The sequence below is a fragment of the Zalophus californianus genome, chromosome 1 (assembly GCF_009762305.2).
Source record: "Zalophus californianus isolate mZalCal1 chromosome 1, mZalCal1.pri.v2, whole genome shotgun sequence".
Taxonomy (NCBI): domain Eukaryota; kingdom Metazoa; phylum Chordata; class Mammalia; order Carnivora; family Otariidae; genus Zalophus; species Zalophus californianus.
The window spans coordinates 102,602,493-102,622,600 of NC_045595.1; the positions used below are offsets into that span (position 1 = coordinate 102,602,493).

At 38.4% G+C, this 20,108-nt stretch overlaps 1 pseudogene; it reads right to left on the minus strand.

The window, feature by feature from the left end:
• Window positions 1-3,620: 3,620 nt before the first annotated feature.
• The window catches only part of LOC113918854, a 70,427-nt pseudogene continuing 53,939 nt past the window's right edge, over window positions 3,621-20,108 (minus strand).

Sequence of the window (20,108 nt, forward strand, 5' to 3'; positions counted from 1 at the left end):
TCATTATGGTTTCGGAGTTGAGACTAGACTGAAGGAGGCTGGCAGCAGTCAGATGTTAGGCTATGACTGTGATTCACGCAAGAGATCATAGGAATTTGGACAGGAGAGTAGCAAAGAAAGTGGCAAGTTGTCAAGATCTGGACTGATTCTGAAAGTAGAGCCAATAGAGGTTTCTTCTGGATTAGATGTTGGTGTGAGAGTAAGAAGTCAAGGTTGACAACAAGTTTGACCTTGAATAATTGGAAAAGGTGCAGGTTTCATTAACTGTGATAAAGAAGATTGTGGAAGGGGAAGTTTTTTAGGGTGTGTGTGTTGGGGGTGGAAATCAAGAACTCAGTTTTGGGAATGTTAGGTTAAATATGCCTTTAGACATTTGTATGGGGGCACCTGGATGGCTCAGTTGATTAAGCGTCTGCCTTCGGATGAGGTCATGATCCCAGAGTCCCAGGATTGAGCCCCGCATAGGGCTCCCTGCTCAGTGGAGAGCCTGCTTCTCCCTCTGCCCCTCACCCTGTTCATGCTCTCTCTCACTCTCAAATAAATAAAAATCGTAAAAAAGAAAAAAGTAGACATTTGTGTGGAGTGGCTGAGCAGGCAGTTGGATTGGAGTGACAGCATAGTAATAGTATTTAAAGCCTTGAGGCTGAATGAGACCACCACCACCACCAACAAAAAAAGAGTTAAAGAAAGAAGGAAGAGGTATGAGGCTCCAGTTGGCCTCTCCAAAATTTAGAAGATGTAGAGATATGGAATAACTAGCAAAGGAGATAGAGAAGCATTGAGTGAGAGAGGACACCAGGAGAGGTGGTGTCCCAAAAGCCATGTGAAGAAAGTGTTTCAAGAAGGAAGGCTGTGATAAGTTGTGTCAAATATAATGGCAGGTCAAGTCAGATGGGGACAGAGAGGTGACCATTTAATTCAGTATCAGAGGCTATTAATGATTTGACATGAACACTCAGGGGGTTTGTGATGGTAGAGATAACTATCCCTTCAGAGTGGTTTTGAATGAGACAATAGGAGGAGAGGAACTGGAGATAATGGGTATATAGGATGAAGGGAATGGTAATATTATGTATTTGGCAACTTTTTTATGGAGCAATATGTGCTAGGGATTCATACTCTTCTTTGTAGCTCTAGATCTTTTCTCCTAATCATTGCATAATTTTTGACTATATGAATGACCACAAAGTGTTTAAGATGGTTCTCTAAATAGGTCTTAACTCCTTCATTTTAGTACCAAGAATATCAATAATCCCTACTCTAAAACACTGATACAGATGAAATGTTCAGTGGAAATCCATAGATAGTAGGAGAGGCCAAACCATGTAGGGACAAGAGTTGACATAAGCCTGGCTGCAGTGGGGATTTCATAACGGAAACCAGGAGGAAATAAAATCCCCCAAACTGTTAACTCTCTTCCTTGGAGTAGGGCTAACACTAAGCAGGCAAACACAGTTTTCTGTTTCACAAGAGATACCAGTGCCAGCCATAGATAATTTTACCAGTAATATTTTTTTCAAAACATATAAGTTTGTGTAAGTTGATTATGAAATTATAGCTCTCCATTATTCTTTGTGATAAAGAGTGGAAGCTTTTTAGTTTTTCATTTGGGCACCAATCTTTAGGCTGAACATTCTTGCTTTCTGATGCTATTCTCTCTACTCTCAAAACAACTCATCCTGTTTTGGAATGCTTTGTAGATAGAAACCCCTTTTAGTTCCAACTCTCTCTTATGAAGACAGGAGCTGTTTCTTCCCAACCTCCCACATTGCACAGCTGTTTATGAGGCTTGTAATTAATGAAGATTTGCTACTAATCACACACCCAGTGATGTTCCGGGCTTGTTGAAAGAAATAGGGTGGGCAACCGTCAGTGGGCTGGGGCCTGTAACTGTGCATTTCATCAGTGGGCTGTAGATTGGCTGTTGTCTTTTTTAGTAAGAGAATTTCTGGAAGTCCTACTCACGTAGTTCTGGCTAAATTACTTTGGGAAATAGGAAATGATCTGAAAGAAGAAATGTTAAAGAGGAATTTCCTAAATAGAATTAACTTCGGGGCTCAGTCATTAAGCATCTGCCTTCAGCTCAGGTCATGATCCTAGGGTCCTGGGATCGAGCCCCTCATCGGGCTCCCTGCTCAGTGGGGGGGCCTGTTTCTCCCTCTCCCACTCCCCCTGCTTGAGTTCCCTCTCTCACTGTCTCTCTCTCTCTCTCTCTCTCTGTCAAATAAATAAATAAATAAATAGAATTAACTTTTCTGTTGGGCTTATTTAAAAGTCTACAAACCTTGGGGCACCTGGGTGGCTCAATTAGTTAAGCTTGAGCTGATTCTTGATTTCAGTTCAGGTCTTGATCTCAGGGTCTTAAGTTCAGGCCCTGCAGTGGGCTCTGTGCCGGATGTGGAGCCTACTTAAAAAAAAAAAAAAAAAAAAAAAAGTCTACAAATCTTCAGGAATTTCCAGATTAATTGTCTGGGTTTGTTGATTTCTATTTTCAGTTGCTTATAAAATGACAGATTTTGCAGGCAACTTCACTTTCATTGTTCTAATGAAGGGAGCTTGATCTAGTCCAAAAGTTGAAAAGTCAAGTATCTGTAGGAGCCAAAGAAGAAACCAAGCAAAAAGCAGCTCAGAATTAGAAATCAGTAGGGAGAAGTGAGGACTGTGATGGACTTGTTGCCACATGAGAATGTCTTCCTTGTCTTAAAACTTTTCAAGAGTCATTGAATATTTATTGCTGCTTAGAAGTATAGCCAATACTTATGTCTAAAATTAATTTATTCTCATATTTATTATTAAAAATAAAAGATAATTTTGAAACTTATTTTTTTCTAGTCCTTCAACCTCATCCATCTTTTCAAATGTTGACTTGCTCTCCCTTGAATGATTTTTGGTAAATTTATCTCATTGCCTTGTTACAAAGTAAGAAGGTGCTTGCCAGCTTCCCGTTCTATGAAGATCTCTGTTGTCTATTATAGACTAATCTTGGGGCCTAATTTCAATATTTGTTTGACATTTTTGGTGGAAAATGTGTATTCTGGTAACTATGTCCTTTGAAAAATTTCATGAATTACAAATAATAAGAGAGAGAGTAGGCATGATTGTTAAACTTTGATAACTTTATTAAAGACTCAAAATACTTTTATTATATTAGAATTTTTTATAGTTTAAATATTTTGGATTAATACTTATGAATGCATCTGATATAATTCACATATATATAATTTGATAATATAAATAATTGATTCCTCGAACATGCTTGTTTTGTTAATTTGCATTTGAATAAAAATGTGTTACATTTTTACTCCTTTTTACCTTCCTTCTGTGTTCTATTTGTATTTTTCTTTTCTTTGTTTATTTATTTATTATTATTATTTTGAGTTGTCAAATGACCTTTATTGAAATATTTTCCTTTGTGGGGTATCTGGGTAGCTCAGTTGGTTAAGCCTCAGACTCTTGATTTTGGCTCAGGTCATGATCTCAGGGTTTACGATCCAGTCCCTGTCGGGCTCCACACTCAGCAGGGAGTCTGCTACTCTCCCTCTCCTTCTGCCCTCCCTCCCTCTCATGCACACTCATAAATAAATAAATAAATCTTAAAAAAATATTTTCCCTTGTAGTTCTTAACTAGCTGGGCATTCTACTGCACCACTATTGATGTCATCTATGATGTCATGAAGGTGTTGGCCATCAACACCGCAGCCCACAGATTGGGCAGTCCCCAGGATCTCTTTAATTGTTCCAGATAGTTCTCTGGCTAAAGATCGGTGCCCCATCTGTCCAGCAATGTTGGCAATCTCATCAAAACTGACATTTCTATTGTGCTTAATATTTTTCTGCTTCTTTCTGTCTCTTGGCAATTCCTTGAGGGCTTTGATAATCAGGGCAGAGAGAGGAAGGTACCACTTCAATCTGGGCCTGTTTGTTCTGAATGGTCAGTTTCATTGTAATCCTTAGATCCTTCCAATCATTAGTTGCCTTGGCAATGTCATCACCAACCTTTTTTGGAGACAGACTCAGGGGACTGATACTCAGGGCTAGGGCAGACATGGCGCCCACATCCCCACCGGTCACCTCAAGTATACAAATTTGATCTTGTTGGGGTCCCACTTAAGTGGCATGGTGGAGGTGGCTGGTGTCAGATGAACCGAGATTCAGGATGACTGAAGACAGTTGTGCCTTCCTCTCCTCTGAGCCAAAAACCGAGCCAAAAGCCTATGATTTTTTAAATAACATGCTAACATTTTCTCTTTGAGTTTTATATTTTTAAATTTTTTTGTATGTTGGTAATCCCAAGCTGCATTTTTTAAGGGGGAGGGGCAGAAGGAGAGGAGGGAGAAACTCTTAAACAGGCTCCACACCCAGCATAGAGCCCCATGAGGGCTCCATCTCAGGACCCTGAGATCATGACCCTGAGCCGAAATCAAGAGTCAGAGGCTTAATGGACTGAGCTTCCCAGACATCCCCCATCTGCATTATTTTCCCATATTCAACCTTTGTGTAGAGTACCAGTTGCTCTACATTCTCATATGGCACATAATTATTCTTATTTTCTTACTTAATATAATTTTTGAAATGCTTTGTGGTCTTCATAGTTAATCTTTATATTTTTAAGTATATATAATAAATATATATTTAATTGAAAACATCTTAGAAGGTAAAGGAATTATTCTTTTTCTATTATTTATACAAGTATCTGTAGCCTTACTGTACATACAAATTTTCTGATTAGAACTGGGTGGGCCTGGGTTAAATTTAGAAACAAGTAAAGATTTTGGGACACCTGGGTGGCTCAGTCAGTTAAGCATCTGACTATTGATTTCGGCTTGGGTCATGATCTCAGGGTTGTGAGATTGAGCCTCATGTAGGGCTCTGCACTGGGCATGGAGCCTGCTTAAGATTCTCTCTCCCTTTCCCTCCTCTCCTCTTCTCTAAAAAACAAAAAACAAGTAAAGATTTTGCTTTAAATCTCCTCTTTCCTTTTGAAGTACATCTCTGCTTTCTGTGCTTATCATTCTAAGATGGCCTGTCATTATAGAAGTCACACCTCTACCTTAGTTTTTCATCACGTTTTTTATACCTTAAACTTCTGATTTTTTTTTTAAAGATTTTATTTATTTATTTGACAGAGAAAGAGAGAAAGCACAAGCAGGGGGAGTGGCAGGCAGAGGGAGAGGGAGAAGCAGGCTTCCCGCAGAGCAGGGGGAGCCCGATGTGGGACTCGATCCCAGGACCCCAGGATCATGATCTGAGCCAAAGGAAGTTACTTAACCAACTGAGCCACCCAGCCACCCCAAACTTCTGATTTTGTATTTAACGTGGTGATGCCTTCTGTGGTAGAGCTTTCCAGTCAAATATATAAATGCTCCTTAATCATGCCTTGTTTGAAGACTTATTCCTTCTACTGATAAGGTTAGCTCTGATAATATATTTTGTTGTTTCTAGGTTTTCTTTGACTTTTGCAGATATCTAATTTCCATCCTGCAAAGGGTACATGAGAGGGCAAAGCATGGTGTGTGTGTACGTGTGTATGTGAATGTGTCTGTGGGTGTGTATGTGTGTACCAACATGTGTTTTATTGCCCTGAAAGAACAGGTATCTCACTCCAATAGCTTCACAGTATTATGGAATAGGATGAGTTGGGCAGGAGTTTCCAACTTTTCCAACTAAGTTCTATAGTCCTTGTAAATCCCCTTCTTTGCCTGGCTGGGTAGACAAAGTGTAAGCCTGAAGTGCTTCACTGCTCGAGTGACCTTTCATTCTCCCAGGTGGCTGGGATTAGATACTGCAGTCCTCAAACACTCAATCACAGTTCTTAGTCACAGACTAGGTCACAGCCAAGCAGTCAGCCTCAGGGGATGGTCGTGTTCAAGTTCAGCTCATTAGTATCAACTCAGGCCATGTCTTTTGTTTCTGTTCTCACGGTTATGTCAGGAACATGCAGAATTTAGGCTGCTTTAAAAAATTTAATCACCTCTCCTCAAGTTTTTGACTGTGAAGACTCCTCTACAGAGGAATGGGCTTTGCAGTCAAACAGACCCATCTGTGTGCAGGTATTTCCTTCCGTTTTTCTCTTTTTTTCATTTGTTTAATTTATCACTGGAAAGGATATAAAAGAGCATGATAAAATTTCAAAAAATTTAAGAGTATGCAATGGAAAGTAAGTAGTCCCTTTCAGGTCTCCAAACTCCTTTCCCAAAGACCGCCATAGCCAGCATTTTATGTATCCCTTCATGAATTTTCTATTAATAATCAAACATGTATTTATACCCCTTAATTTAAACTCTTTTAAAAAGCTCAGGTGTTTCTGGCATATTTTCACTTAAAATGTGACTTGAATGTTGTTCCTGAACAGCACGTAGAGATCTACTTAATCCTTTTAAAAGACTATATTTAGGGGCACCTGGGTGGCTCAGTCGTTAGGCATCTGCCTTCGGCTCAGGTCATGATCCCAGGGTTCTGGGATCGAGTCCCACGTCGGGCTCCCTGCTCCGCGGGAAGCCTGCTTCTCCCTCTCCCACTCCCCCTGCTTGTGTTCCTGCTCTCGCTGTCTCTCTCTCTGTCAAATAAATAAATAAAATCTTAAAAAAAAAGACTATATATAGTTACATAGTGTTCTATTGTATGCATGTAAATACTTTATTGAACCCATCCCCTATGGAGGGACCTTAAGTTATTTCCAGTTAAAAATATTTTTAAAAAAATTAAAGATGGTACTACAGTGAACATTCAAAGAGATATATGAGGGTGATTATTGGAGACATCCTTAAAGTGGATTACTGTATCTAAGCATTTAAATTTTGATAGTTATTGTCAAGTAGTCCTTCAGTGAAGCTGTATCAACTTAACTTTCCCACTAACATTTGAAAGTGCCTGCTTTCAGACTATATACTATTAAACTTCTTGATCTTTGCCTACGAATTCAATTTTCTTCAATAAATAGGAAGCAGATAATCTCTCTTCTTTTCTCCATTTCTCTGCCATCTTTAATTTTCTTGTTTTTATCACAAAATTGGATATTTAAGGCTATAACTTATTAGGGTTAATCATAAATTTCAAATATTAACTATGTAATCACTCCTTGTAAGGGAGAAAGAGGTGTTTCTCTGGGCCTACATTCAATTTCCATGCTTCAATCCCTCTTTGCTTTAACTCTGCCCACATGCTGGTATGTGGCAGTTAATTGGACATTCTGCTTTTTTGAATCTCATGTAGAATGTACATCCAACTCATTTACCACAAAATTTAAAAAAATGAAGAGAGTGAATACAGCCATTAGAGTTGTTGTGAATAATTTGAGTTAAATGGAAATGAAGAAAGAAAATAAGAAAACTACTATTAAGTACACCTTGCCCTCCTCAATGGAATACAATACAGATTTACAATGTTAATTATTTCCACCACCTATCTACTTAAAAGCTGTAAGATTGAAATATGAATATGTCGGGTATTTAAATACTAACTTATTAAAAACCTGTACTTTATTAAAATATCATTATGCATATATTAAAGTTAAAACTCTGCACTCTGTAGATGTAGAGGTAAAATTCCCATTTATTGTCCGCTGAATGTGAGGGAAATTGGGTTTGTCAGGAAGCTGATTGATATCTCGAAGTGTTTTGTTTTCAGTGACTGGCACTGCCTAGTTACAACCATCTATCATCTAACAGGTAATTAGTCAGATTTCTCATCATGAGCCTTCAATCCTGCTGTTTTATTATTGAAATACCACAAACCAGTAGGCAATTTGAATGCAGATAAAGTTCTCTGTCATGGTCTTAAGGACAAAGACAACATTTTGCAATTCAGCAGTAGTGATTTTGAATAAAAGTCCCTGAAATGTAAGTTTGGGTCTTACAAGAAAATAAATATAAAAAATTTAATTTGATACCACATTTGTCCTCTAAAGTGACAACTGAGACATTTGTTGTTTACAAAGCAATCCAGTGTTCTAATATGAACTTACTTTATTATAATACTTTATAAGTAGAAAGTTAAGTGAAAGAACGTTGATAACATGAAAAATAAAGTTAGACAAAATAAATGAACTAAATCTTGAATAGCTTTCATTCATTTTTCAAACTATTTTAAGATGGTGGATAAAAGTAGTCTGTAATTAGTAGTAGGTAATAACATGAGAAATTTACTCCTTTTTAATTATTTTTCATAAGAAAGTTTAGAAATTAAAATAAAATTAGAAATCTTAAAGATGAATTATTTGATCACTCTTACACATGCTTTATAGTAAACAAACTTGCTTCTGAAGTTGATGCTAAGATATTTGGGGGCCTTCTATGATTTATAGATTTCAGGCAACTGATTTTACATTACTGGTATTCCAACAAGATTGATTATTTCATACCATTTAATATTATTTTCTTGACTTAATTAAAAATCATTTGGGGGCAGAAGGAGCTGCACTGGGTCATGAGGAGTGGCCCATTATATACTTTCAAGTTGGGAGGGGGTTAGGCATAGTGTAAATCTCTAAGGAATTTTGGAAGCAAGGTTTCCAGGACCTTGAGGGGGCTAGCTATTGTTAGGGAAAGGTCATTTATTACTGTCTCATAAAACCTTAGTCGTGAGACCCTTCAGATGTCTATCAGTGGGTCATATGCTTGGGGGATGATTGCCAACATATATCTTGGGGGATAGAGATAAAGGAGGTTTCCAAAGGAATTTTTATATGTTAAAGTAGACTCACAGGATCCTGGGGGTCAGGCTAAGATTGCCTTTTACCCTTAGCAAGGTATAAACATAGAGGCAGCTGAGTTCCTAGAGGAATATCATTCTGCCTCTTTCAAGAACTCGTCAATGGGCTGTAAGTAGTAAGGAAGTTTAATTTTTCTTTTGCCTTTGTTTCCCACATCATCTCCGCCCCAGCTTTTTGTGTGGGAATAAATGTCTACATGCTTTCTCAAACTTTAGTTAAATAATAATTTTCTTTGCTCTACAAAGTATTGTATATATAGCACATGTACATTAAAATTATCCTGATCAAGGGAGCCTGGGTGGCTCAGTTGGTTAAACATCCGTCTCTTGATTTCAGCTCAGGTCATAATCTCAGGGTTGTAAGATCAAACCTTGTGTAGGGCTCTGTGCTCAGTGTGGTGTCTGCTGGAGATTCACTCTCTCCCTCTCCCTCTGCCCCTTCCCACTGCATGCTCTCTCTCTCCCTCTCTCAATCTCTCAAATAAATAAATAAATCTGTAAAAAAAATTTAATCAGATCAAACAATGTTCTAATTCAGTTACATAGTCACGTCTTCTGGTGTGTAATTTTACCAGAAAGAAAATTTTTGCATAATTAATTTTGATTTTAAAATATAAACTAAACCTTAGATTTTTTTAAAGATTTTATTTATTTATTTGAGAGAGAGAATGAGAGATAGAGAGCACGAGAGGGAAGAGGGTCAGAGGGAGAAGCAGACTCCCTGCTGAGCAGGGAGCCGGATGTGGGACCCCAGCCCGGGACTCCAGGATCATGACCTGAGCCGAAGGCAGTCGCTTAACCAACTGAGCCACCCAGGTGCCCTAAACCTTAGTTTTGTGTGAGGATTGAACACATACTTTAGAAACATAATCCATAATATGGGCATTCAACAATTCCTATGTAATAGGTAGAAAATAATGTCAAATATTATAAAATTGCTTACACTTGTTTAAAATATGGCATTATAAATTTTTCTTGTAGTATCTTTATTAAAAATATGTCAATGTACACACTTATCTTTGTGTTTCTTTAAATAGCATAAGCTTTGGTTCTATGATGAACATTTCGTAAGAACTTTTCATATGAAAACAAATACCAATTCATAAGCCATGATTGCATACATTATCTTAAGATATTTTTTAATTTTTAATTTTTTAAAGTAATCTCTACACCCAATGTAGGACTTGAATTCACAACCCTGAGATCAAGAGTTGCGAGCTCCACTGATTGAGCCAGCCAGGCATTCTGCTTACACTATCTTAATGCACTAATATAAAAAAATACTCTTACAGGTATTATCACATGGAGAATAAAAAGTTAAGAGAATAATTAAAGTATTAAATAAGTGATCTGGTTAAGCAGGCAAATAGAGTATTATATACACTGCTGCTCAAAGTAGATAAAACATGTGATAAGGTTTCCAGACCTGGATAAGAAGATCACAATCTCTATTATCACATAAAATCCAAAGCTGCTAGTTCCCTGAGAATTTTATTCAGATAATATTTATATTATCTGAATAAACACAAATTGAAACCTTAAGTTAAACTTCTAGGCTCTTATAAGCATCAAGATAGAGCACACACACCCTGCTGGCTTGGCTCTTGGCACCTAAGCATATTGGATTTTATTTCTATTTGTGAGTGAATGGAAATTTTAGGTGCTTCTATTGACTACTTGACTACACTGTGGTATAATAAAAATAGGGAATAACAAGAGAGATTTGTTGCAAGGCAGGTTCACTTTTTCATTTAATCCTCCCATGAGAGAGGTCCTGCCATCATCCCCATTTGGTGGATGAGATACTGAGGCTGAGAGAGATTAAATGCTTTGTCAGATTTCATATAGCTAGTAAAGTGGTGGGGATGGAATTTGGAACTAGGTACTTCAGTATGGATCTTAGGCCCTTTGTCTCTGTTTGCTAGTACCAGAACAGAATATGGCTCACATTCTAAGCACTGCTCTGTTCAGTCATTCTAGAGAGACCTTGTCCATAATAGTCTTCATCTGGGGGCACTGTAGAGTGACATACGGAGTCACCATCTTTGGTATCTCCTGACAGCTACCACGTACTGGTCTCACTCCTATAGATTTTCTTTGGTCAGCACAAGTTTTTTTCCATCCATTACCTTCATCTGAAGCTGAAGTCCAAAGAGATGAAAGGACCAGTAGAAGATTATACAACTGTTAAATGGTAGTGTTAGGTAATTCATCTCAAGAAACACTAATCATTTTTTTACACACTCAACTATATTTTCTTTGCAGCCTATGGGAGAAATATAGTATAATGGAAAAAAGCATCAATTTTAGAGTCAGAATGACCTGGGTTAAAAATCTAAATTCTATCAGTTACTAGGAGGTGTGTACGTGAGTGAATTATTCAACCATTCTAAACCTGTTTTCATCTCTATAAAGTGGGCACTGATAAGAATATCTGTTCTAGTTATTCTGTGTGTCTGGTGTGTGCAGGTGTCGGACAACACCCTCTCCTCTCATATACTCCTGTTTCCTCCCATTTGAAAGCTACATTAACTCTTCTGGCTCATATTGCACTAAGTTGAAACATAGCACTAAAATAATAAGAAGCTTTATTTTGAGTTCTTTGATTTAGTTTAACTAGGGTGAATTGTAGCCAGTAAAGTCTTTATTCTCATGTACAGTTTACTGAATCAATTGACTATTATTCATGAGCTTTTCATAAGATATCAGTTGGCTGATATTCAGGAGCTTTGGGGAAGATATGTAATAATACTGAGACTTTATTTTTTTATTTTTATTTTTTTTAAGATTTTATTTATTTATTTGGCAGAGAGAGATAGCGAGAGAGGGAACACAGCAGGAGGAGTGGGAGAGGGAGAAGCAGGCCTCCCGCGGAGCAGGGAGCCCGATGTGGGGCTCGATCCCAGGACCCCGGGATCATGACCCGAGCCGAAGGCAGACGCTTAACGACTGAGCCACCCAGGCGCCCAATACTGAGACTTTAAACAACAAAAGAATAGGGCTGGAGGAAACATCTGGAGGTGATGGATATATTTATGGCATTGATAATGATGATGGTTTCATGGGTGTATACTTTCCTCCAAACTCACCAAGTTGTATACATTAGCTATGTATAGCTTTTTATATGTCAATCATACCCCAATAAAATGGGCAAAAAATGATTTTTAACCATACACCTGTAAGAATGATGGGTAGTATATCAGGATATAATTCTATAATGCTTGATCCTACTATACTTTTCCCAGTATTTCTTAATAACTATATTCCTTAAGGTATGCTTGGTGGATGGATTAAATTAGAATCACTGGAGGTGCTGAATAAATATTCAGATTCCTGGGCCCTCCTTTGGAACTATTGAATCAGCATCTCTGAAGGAGAGGACCAAGAATCCACATTATTCCAGGAAGTATATTATTGTATTGATTGACTGACTTATCTCTATCTACATTCCACCAGCATCTAGGAATAGACTGATATTCTAGGTTCTGGGAGCACATTGTATAGTGCAAATGCCAGATACACAAATAAATTACAAAACAACATGATAAAGGTTAAAGCAGAGGTATATAAAAGTATGCTATAAAAGCACACTTAATAATGGCTAATTAAGCCAGCCAGGTAGATCAGAGGAGATTGCTTATGTCTCCACCATGGCAGTTGAGTTGGGTTTAGAAGCATGGGTAGAATTTCACCAGGGAGAGAATGGGATTTGAAGACAAAGAGGATCTTATAAGCAAAAGGAACAATAGATTAAAATACACAAATATTTGAGGTGAATTTTAAAGGAGTACTTTTACATATTATTCTTGGAAGTGTAAGTTATTTCATATTTTTTGGAGGGCAGGTGGGCAGTAAATTGTAAGATGACTTTGTACAAATATTCAACCCAGCATTTCCACTGCTTAATATCTACTCTAGAAAGACATGCACAGACATTCACATTACAGAAGACAATTTAAATGTCACTCATCAAGAAATGGGCAAATAAATCATAGGGCCTTGATTTATTTATTTACCAAATATTTACTGATACTTATTATTGATATTTATGAGTAGTTATGTGCCAGGCACTATCTAGGTACTAGAGATAAAGCATTGAACAAACAGACAAAAATATATACCTTCATGGGGCTTATAGTAGGGAGAAATAGGCAAGAAACACAAATTTAAAAACTAAAGTATTGGGAAAGATTGCAATAAGTGTCATGGAGAAAAAGCAGGGAATGAGATAGGAAGCTCAGGGTCAGAGTTGGGACATGGGAAGGATGGTTTGTAATTTTATTTTATTTTATTATTTAAAAAAATATTTTATTTATTTTAATCCCAGGACCCTGAGATCATGACTTGAGTGGAAGGCAAACAAACGCTTAACCAGCTGAGCAACCCAGGTGCCCGGTTTGTAATTTTAAATAGTGTGATCAGAGGGTTCTAATAAGTGTAAAAACCCCGCAGTGAGAGCATGCCTGATGGTTCATGGAATAGCAAGGAGGCCACATAACTCTCATGGAAGAGAGTACTTGAGGAAAGACTAGTAGGAAGTGAGGTCAGAAGTGGGGGTGATTTTGTAGGTATGGCCTGTAGATATTGTAAGGATTCTCTGTCTTTGACTCTGAATGATGGGGAGCCATGGCAGGGTTTTAAGTAGAATAGTGAGATGGTCTGCTGTATTTTTTTTTTTTTAAGATTTTATTTATTTATTTGAGAGAAAGAGAGAGAGAGAGAGCAGGGGGAGGGGCCGAGGGGGTGGGAGAGAGAGAATCTTAAACAGGCTCCATACCTAGCGTGAAGCAGATGCAGGGCTCGATCTCATGACCCTGAGATCATTACCTGAGCTAAAACCAAGAGTCAGACACTTAACCGACCCAACCAGCCAGGCACCCCAGGTCTGTTGTATGTTTTAATAGAATCTTGTTAATGCTGTATGGAGAACAGACTAAAGGAGGCAAGGGTGGAAGCAGGGAAATCAGTTTGGAGGCTATTGTAATCATCTAAGTGAGAATGATTGTAGCTGTGACCAGAGTTGGGGTTGTTGATGTAGTGAGAAAAGTGTGGATATGTGTGTGTAGGGAAGATAGGGCCACTAGAATTTCCAGATAGACAGGATATGGGGTGAGAGACACAGGAATGAGTCTGGGAGAATTCCAAGGGCTTTAGCCTGGTCAGCTAGAAGGAGATTAGGAGGACTGACTGGGCTGGAGGAAGGTCAGGGGTACAGGTTTTGACACTCTAGCTCTGAGATGTCTGTTAGACATCCTGTTAGGGGTGGGGAGGGGGCAGTTCTATATGTGAGTCAGAATTTAGTGGTGAGGTACAGCTCAGAGACCTACATCTGAGAGCTACATATGAATGGTATTTAAAGTCATGAGATGGAGGGGATCCCCAGAGATTCCGGAATTTGGAATAATATTCAGAAATTAAGAAAAATAAGGAAAACAATAGCATCTGATAATAGTAAGCCAACACACATAGAGTTTATGCCATGTTATCAAGCACTGTTCTAAAGGATTTGCATTTTAAACCTCACAAGACCTTACAAGGGAGGTAGTATTATTATTTCAGTCTGCCAGATGGGAAACTTGAGGTAGAGAGGAGGTTAAGTAACTTGTCTGAGGTCACACAGCTGATAAAGGGGCAGAGTTGGGATTTTACTCGATGCTTTTCTTAACCACAAAAAGGATTAAGTAAAAAACACATTGTAGAATTATGTTACCATTGTGATATAAATATAAAGCCTCAAATACCATCACTTACTTCTCCCTATGAATGTTTATGAAAATAATTGCCGAGGAAAGATCTGGGTGTATGCACTTCAACCAGGAATTAAAGATTTGGGCAGCCAAGGAGATACCAAATTCATAAGAGGTATATTAGTTACATATTTGGGGAAATAAAGAACCAGTTGGATATGCCCCAGCTTTCTGATATTTAAATAGCATTTATTCCTACCTTGTTTATCATTCTTGAACCTAAGTAGATTCTTACTTCAATAGGCTTTTGGCCATAATTTAGAAAAATAATGCTGAAGGATATTGATTTAGATCAGAAACTGTTAGACCAATAAGTCTCATATTTCTTATATAATTTTACTACAAGAAAATTCCATAACAGCAAAATTTGTCATGGCTTTAGCCTGTATAAGTTAGGGTATCCTCATTTGCTACATACCCACTAATTTGGCTTGGTAATAACTGCATAAGTTGTAAAGAATTTTCACAAGTGGATTTTTGGATTTCACTCCAATAGGCTCTATTATGCTAATATTTAAAATGTCTTTTGAAGGGAAATACTAATTCAATCAAAGGATACTCTACTGCTTAAAAAACTTGCCCATGCAAATATCCTTGATTATTAATTCATTGAATCATAAATAAAATATAAGTTAAATTAATTTTGACTTTGCATTCAGTTTCATCTTAAGGCCACATTCTGCCCTTTTGCATACCAGCTGATGTGCCTGGGAAAGGTTTGCAGCTGTTTCCATAACCAGTGCTATAATGACTCACCTGCCAGACCTGCACGGCACTCCTTGTGAGAGCCTGATGGCAGGATATTGATTTCTTTAAAGGCTATTAACATTCTCAATGATGAGGGTGTGAAGGATAAAGCAAAGGGAGATGGGAAGAAAAACCTTAGAAACATTCAGATAAGTCTTCAAAATGGAAGTGCATAGAGAAGTTAATCGGCTAGTTATCTGACCTCTACACCTTTGTAGAATACAAGCCTATCTGAAAATTCACTTTGTAATAAAGTTTCCATGATATTTGGCACCTTCTGCTTCAGGCTAGAAATGCTGAGTACTGTTTTTCACTACCATTTTCCTTCTAGTGAGAGTTTTGTTGTAAAATTCTTCATGAATATCCTTATATTTGGAAGGAAAGATGATTAAAACTTGTTTCAGCACATGGACATGACACTGTTTGGTTATCATCCAGCCATTTCTAAATTGATGAATAAGGCAAACATTTATTTAACATGGATGCTAAGCACTCGGCTAGATGCTCGTAGGCAAAAGGGAGTTCTCAGAGGGGAGAAACACGACATGCATGGCTATACACTATAAATGGAATAAGTATTGCTCTAGCATGAATTATCATGGAAAAAGATAGTGATGACTAATTCTCCTTTGTGCAGGGAGCACAGTTAGAAAATGGAGCTGACATGTGAGCTAAGTTTTGAGCCCATAAAGGTTTTAAGTATGAGTATGATCAGAGCTGTGTAGGATACCTACAGATGTAGCCATCTGTGTAGGCAAGATGCCTGTCCTTGGTGGGTTGAGGAGGAATGGAATGGTTGAGAGATTGAAGCATGTGGCTATTGTAATGCTGTAGTTAAGAGGTGATATGGGGCTGGATTTGGGTAGTGTAGGGGAAGGAAGGCATGAATAGCAAGAGATTTTGGAGATGCATCTCACAGGACATGGTAAACAATTGAGAGTGGTGGTTGAGGGAGGAAAGAAAGCAGAGAAGGAAGAACCAAGATTTACTCTTGAGTACCTAGTGTAGACCACCAGAAAGTTTTTTGCAGGGGGTAATTGAAAGGAGTCATTATAGGTTCAGTGTTATGCATATAGAGTTTGGGTTTTCAACAGATTATTCAAGTGGAAATGTCGTGTAGGGGATTCAAAGAGTATGTCTGGAGCTCAGGCGGGAAGAGACAGTTCTGGAATTATTTATATTAGGAGTCAAAAATATACAGGTGATGGCTGAGGTTCTCCAGAGAGCAGCTCTCTTTGATGACCTCTGTGAGCGTCATTTTCTGAGTAATAGTAACTACACTATGAGTTTTTGGTGAGAAAACTAATAAGAGAGAGCACACAAAGTCTTGTGCCTGGAATCTAGTAAGCACTCAGTCTATATTAGTTATTATTGTGGTTGTTGTTTTTATTTGCTTAAGAGCAGAGACTGTAGAAGTCTGGGAATGGTGAGTATAAACCACTCCTACAAGAATATAGAGATGACAGGGCTGAGAGAGCTGGGAAGAGACTTAAAACAAAGGGGTTTTTTTTATTTTAATTGATGGAGAAATGGGTATATTTATAAGTTTATGTAGATGGGGAGAGTGATTGAAGATACAAGAGAGAGATGGACAAAATCTTGGAGTTAGGGCCAGGAGACTTAGTGGACATGTTCCTAGATTATCACTTGGGGTCTGGCACACATGGTTGGGGGCTTGAAGGACATGATAAACGTTTACAGACAGCTTCAGTGGGGATTGAGAAAAAAGGCTGTCCTTGTGTCTTCTTTTGTGGATCAGTCTTTAAGGTCCTATTGATTTTACCAGGACCTGGATTTTCTTCTTCAATACCTTAGTTCAGTCCTGTAATATCAGACACTATTCATGCCCTACAACCCAGTCCAGCCTCTAAAAAGCCAACTACTGTTACCTTTAGAAGGTACCTACTCTGATATATCCCCAGTTAAACATTTCTGATGTCTCCTCATTGCCTACAAGATGAAAAAAATCTTGATTCCTTAATATCCTCCTTCATTCTTATCCATCTTCCCTAATACACCTAAGGTTGTAGTAGTGCTGAACTGAGATATGCTTTTCTATTAGTTTGACCCTGTACTGTAACGTGCGAAAGATAGTGCTTTTGAGTGTAAGGGGGTGCTACTAAATAATGTCAGGACAGTAGATAAAAATTGGATCCTAGTGTCTATCATCCCCCTGATTTCTCACATTTATGCCTTATTTGTGTCTTCTGTTCATTTTGCTTGGAATATGCTCTCTGTCATCAATTTCATTCTCTCCCTGGTTAAATCCTACCCATCCTGCAAAACCCAATATAGCTGCTAGGTGCCAGAAATAATCAGTCCCCTTTGATTTCCCTGGCTGGCTCAATTAGCCATTTTCTCCTCTATGCTTTTAGAGCATAGAGCATTTTATGTACCCCTGCTTTAGCCTTTATCATGTCGTTTTGTAACTTGTTTGCTTATATAACTGCCCTGTCCAATATACTGTGAGCTCCCAGAATCCAGAATATTGGTGTATACTTGGCATTTGGTACCGTGGGTCAGGGCCACAGAAGTCATTCAATAATAAAATCATGTATTCCCTTGAATTGTCATTATCATATGTGCCAATTTCCCTATTATTTTATAAAGTCATGGAGACTTTGGGGCACCTGGGTGGCTCAGTCGGTTAAGCATCTGACTTTTGATTTCAGCTAAGGTCATGATCTCAGGGTCCTGGGATTGAGCCCTGTGTCGGGCTCCACGCTGTTGGGTTCCACACTCAGCAGAGGTCTGATCAAGGATTCTCTCTCTCTCTCTCTCCCTCTGCTCCCCCCAAAATAAATCAATCAATCTTAAAAAAAAAAACTCATGGAGACTTTGCTTTCAGTTGATCTTTTTATCCTCTTTAGGGCTAGCACATTTTCTTGTAAGGAGTAAGTCCTGAGCTGTATTTGTTGAATGAAAGAATAAAAAGGCACTGAAAAATACACTTAAGTTTCAGGCTATTAATATATAATTCTGAAAACCTGTCCTTGAAACAATACAGTATTTTATAGAATTCTCTCTTGTTAAATAATTTCAACCTAAATTTGCAGCCTTGGGTTAATTTCCAAAGAGATTATTTTGTGGGTAATGGTGATTTAAATCTCATAATATGTTTAATGCTCGGACAAGCAAATCCTTTTAACATCAGTTGAATTTAAATATGCAATTTCTTCTTCTTTCACTCCCTGAATATGAAGTACAGCAAACTTTATCCTAGGACTGATCCAGGTTCCTAAGCTGAGCTTTATTGTTTGTGTATTGAGAGATCACGGAGAGCTTTCTGTGGAAAAAAAATAGAATAATTATGATATTCCTAAAGGAGGAACAGATGATGTTTTGTAAACAGCAGCCATATTCGTTGCTTTCTGCCAATTGTCTTCCAGAAGGAAGCCTCTACCTTCTGATGGGAGAGAGAAACTGCTTGGGTATCTGCTGGAACGTTTTCTGATGGTGTTTCTGAAGCCTTTTAGCAAGTCTGCTCTTTTACTAGTTGTGGTATTGAGATAACATTAAACACACACAAGGCAGGGTTTTTTTTTTGAAGTAGTTACTGCCGGAATCTTCAAACTATTTAAACCAGTTGTTAAGTGACACTTTATTATTTGAAGTAATTGAGGCTGGCGAAGGCTGTAGCTGTCCCATCCATAAGCAGTTACCGCTCTGAGGTGTCAGAGACCCAGGGAATCGGAATTCTTATTACTGGTTTTATTTTTAGCTGTGTCAGTCAATCATGCTGACTGAGGGCTGACACGAGAGCGAGCCTATAATGAGATGTCATGATTTGTTGCTTTTATGCATTCACCTTGGGGCAGTCATTATACCAAGTGAGCACCTCATGGCATCTCTTCCTGTGGCTCCTACTGCCATCTCCAACTCCTGCTGTTCCTGCGGTCATCCTTCTCCGTCTCCTGCCTGTGCTGTCTCTGGCCAGGGCTTTCCACCTCACTTTCCCCTGCTATTGATGATAGCTCTTGGCTCCTGGTGGCTCAACTAATGTCTGAAGCTAAAGGCTGCCATCTCAGTGAAGTGTTGTTTCCCAGAGTGTAGCAAGGAGCTGTGCATGAAATACTGGGAAAAGACACACCACCTTGTGTGCTGGCATGCATCCGCCTCCACTTGTGGACAACAGAGAGGCAGCCCATCGCAGCTGGTCAGGGGTACAGTCCGTGAACTGCAGTGTCCAGCTGTATGTCAGTCTTTTACGTATCATGATACTTTGAAGACTTCCAAAACAGATATCCATCTTTATTCTATGCGAGTCCCAGCCGAAATGATTTTTAATTCCGTATTCTGTGCTTTGAAGGTTGGCAATAAAATATTTCCTATGAAAATAAAATAAGAAAATAAATGTGATGGGGCCGAAGGATGTTGCTTTTGTCCATCCATCGTAGAGTGAATAAATAAATAGTTTTTGGTGATTACAGATAGTATTGTTATGTAAATTCTTGTCCTTGTCTTTTAGTAAATAATATATGTACACATTTTTTGTTGGCTATATACCTTGGAGTGAAATTGTTGGATCATAGGGAATACCTATGTTCCATTTTAGCGGATACTTCATTTTTTTTATTTAACTTTCTTTTTTTTTTTAAAGATTTTATTTATTTATTTGACAGAGAGAGACACAGCAAGAGAGGGAACACAAGCAGGGGGAGTGGGAAAGGACGAGGCAGGCCCTCCGTGGAGCAGGGATCCTGATGTGGGGCTCGATCCCAGGACCCTGGGATCATGACCTGAGCCAAAGGCAGACACTTAATGACTGAGCCACCCAGGAGCCCCTTATTTTCTTTCTTTTTTTAAATATTTTATTTATTTATCTGAGAGAGAGAGCGTACAGGTGTGGGGAGGGGCAAAGGGAGAGGAAGAGAGAGAAGCTGACTTCCCACTAAGCATGGCGCC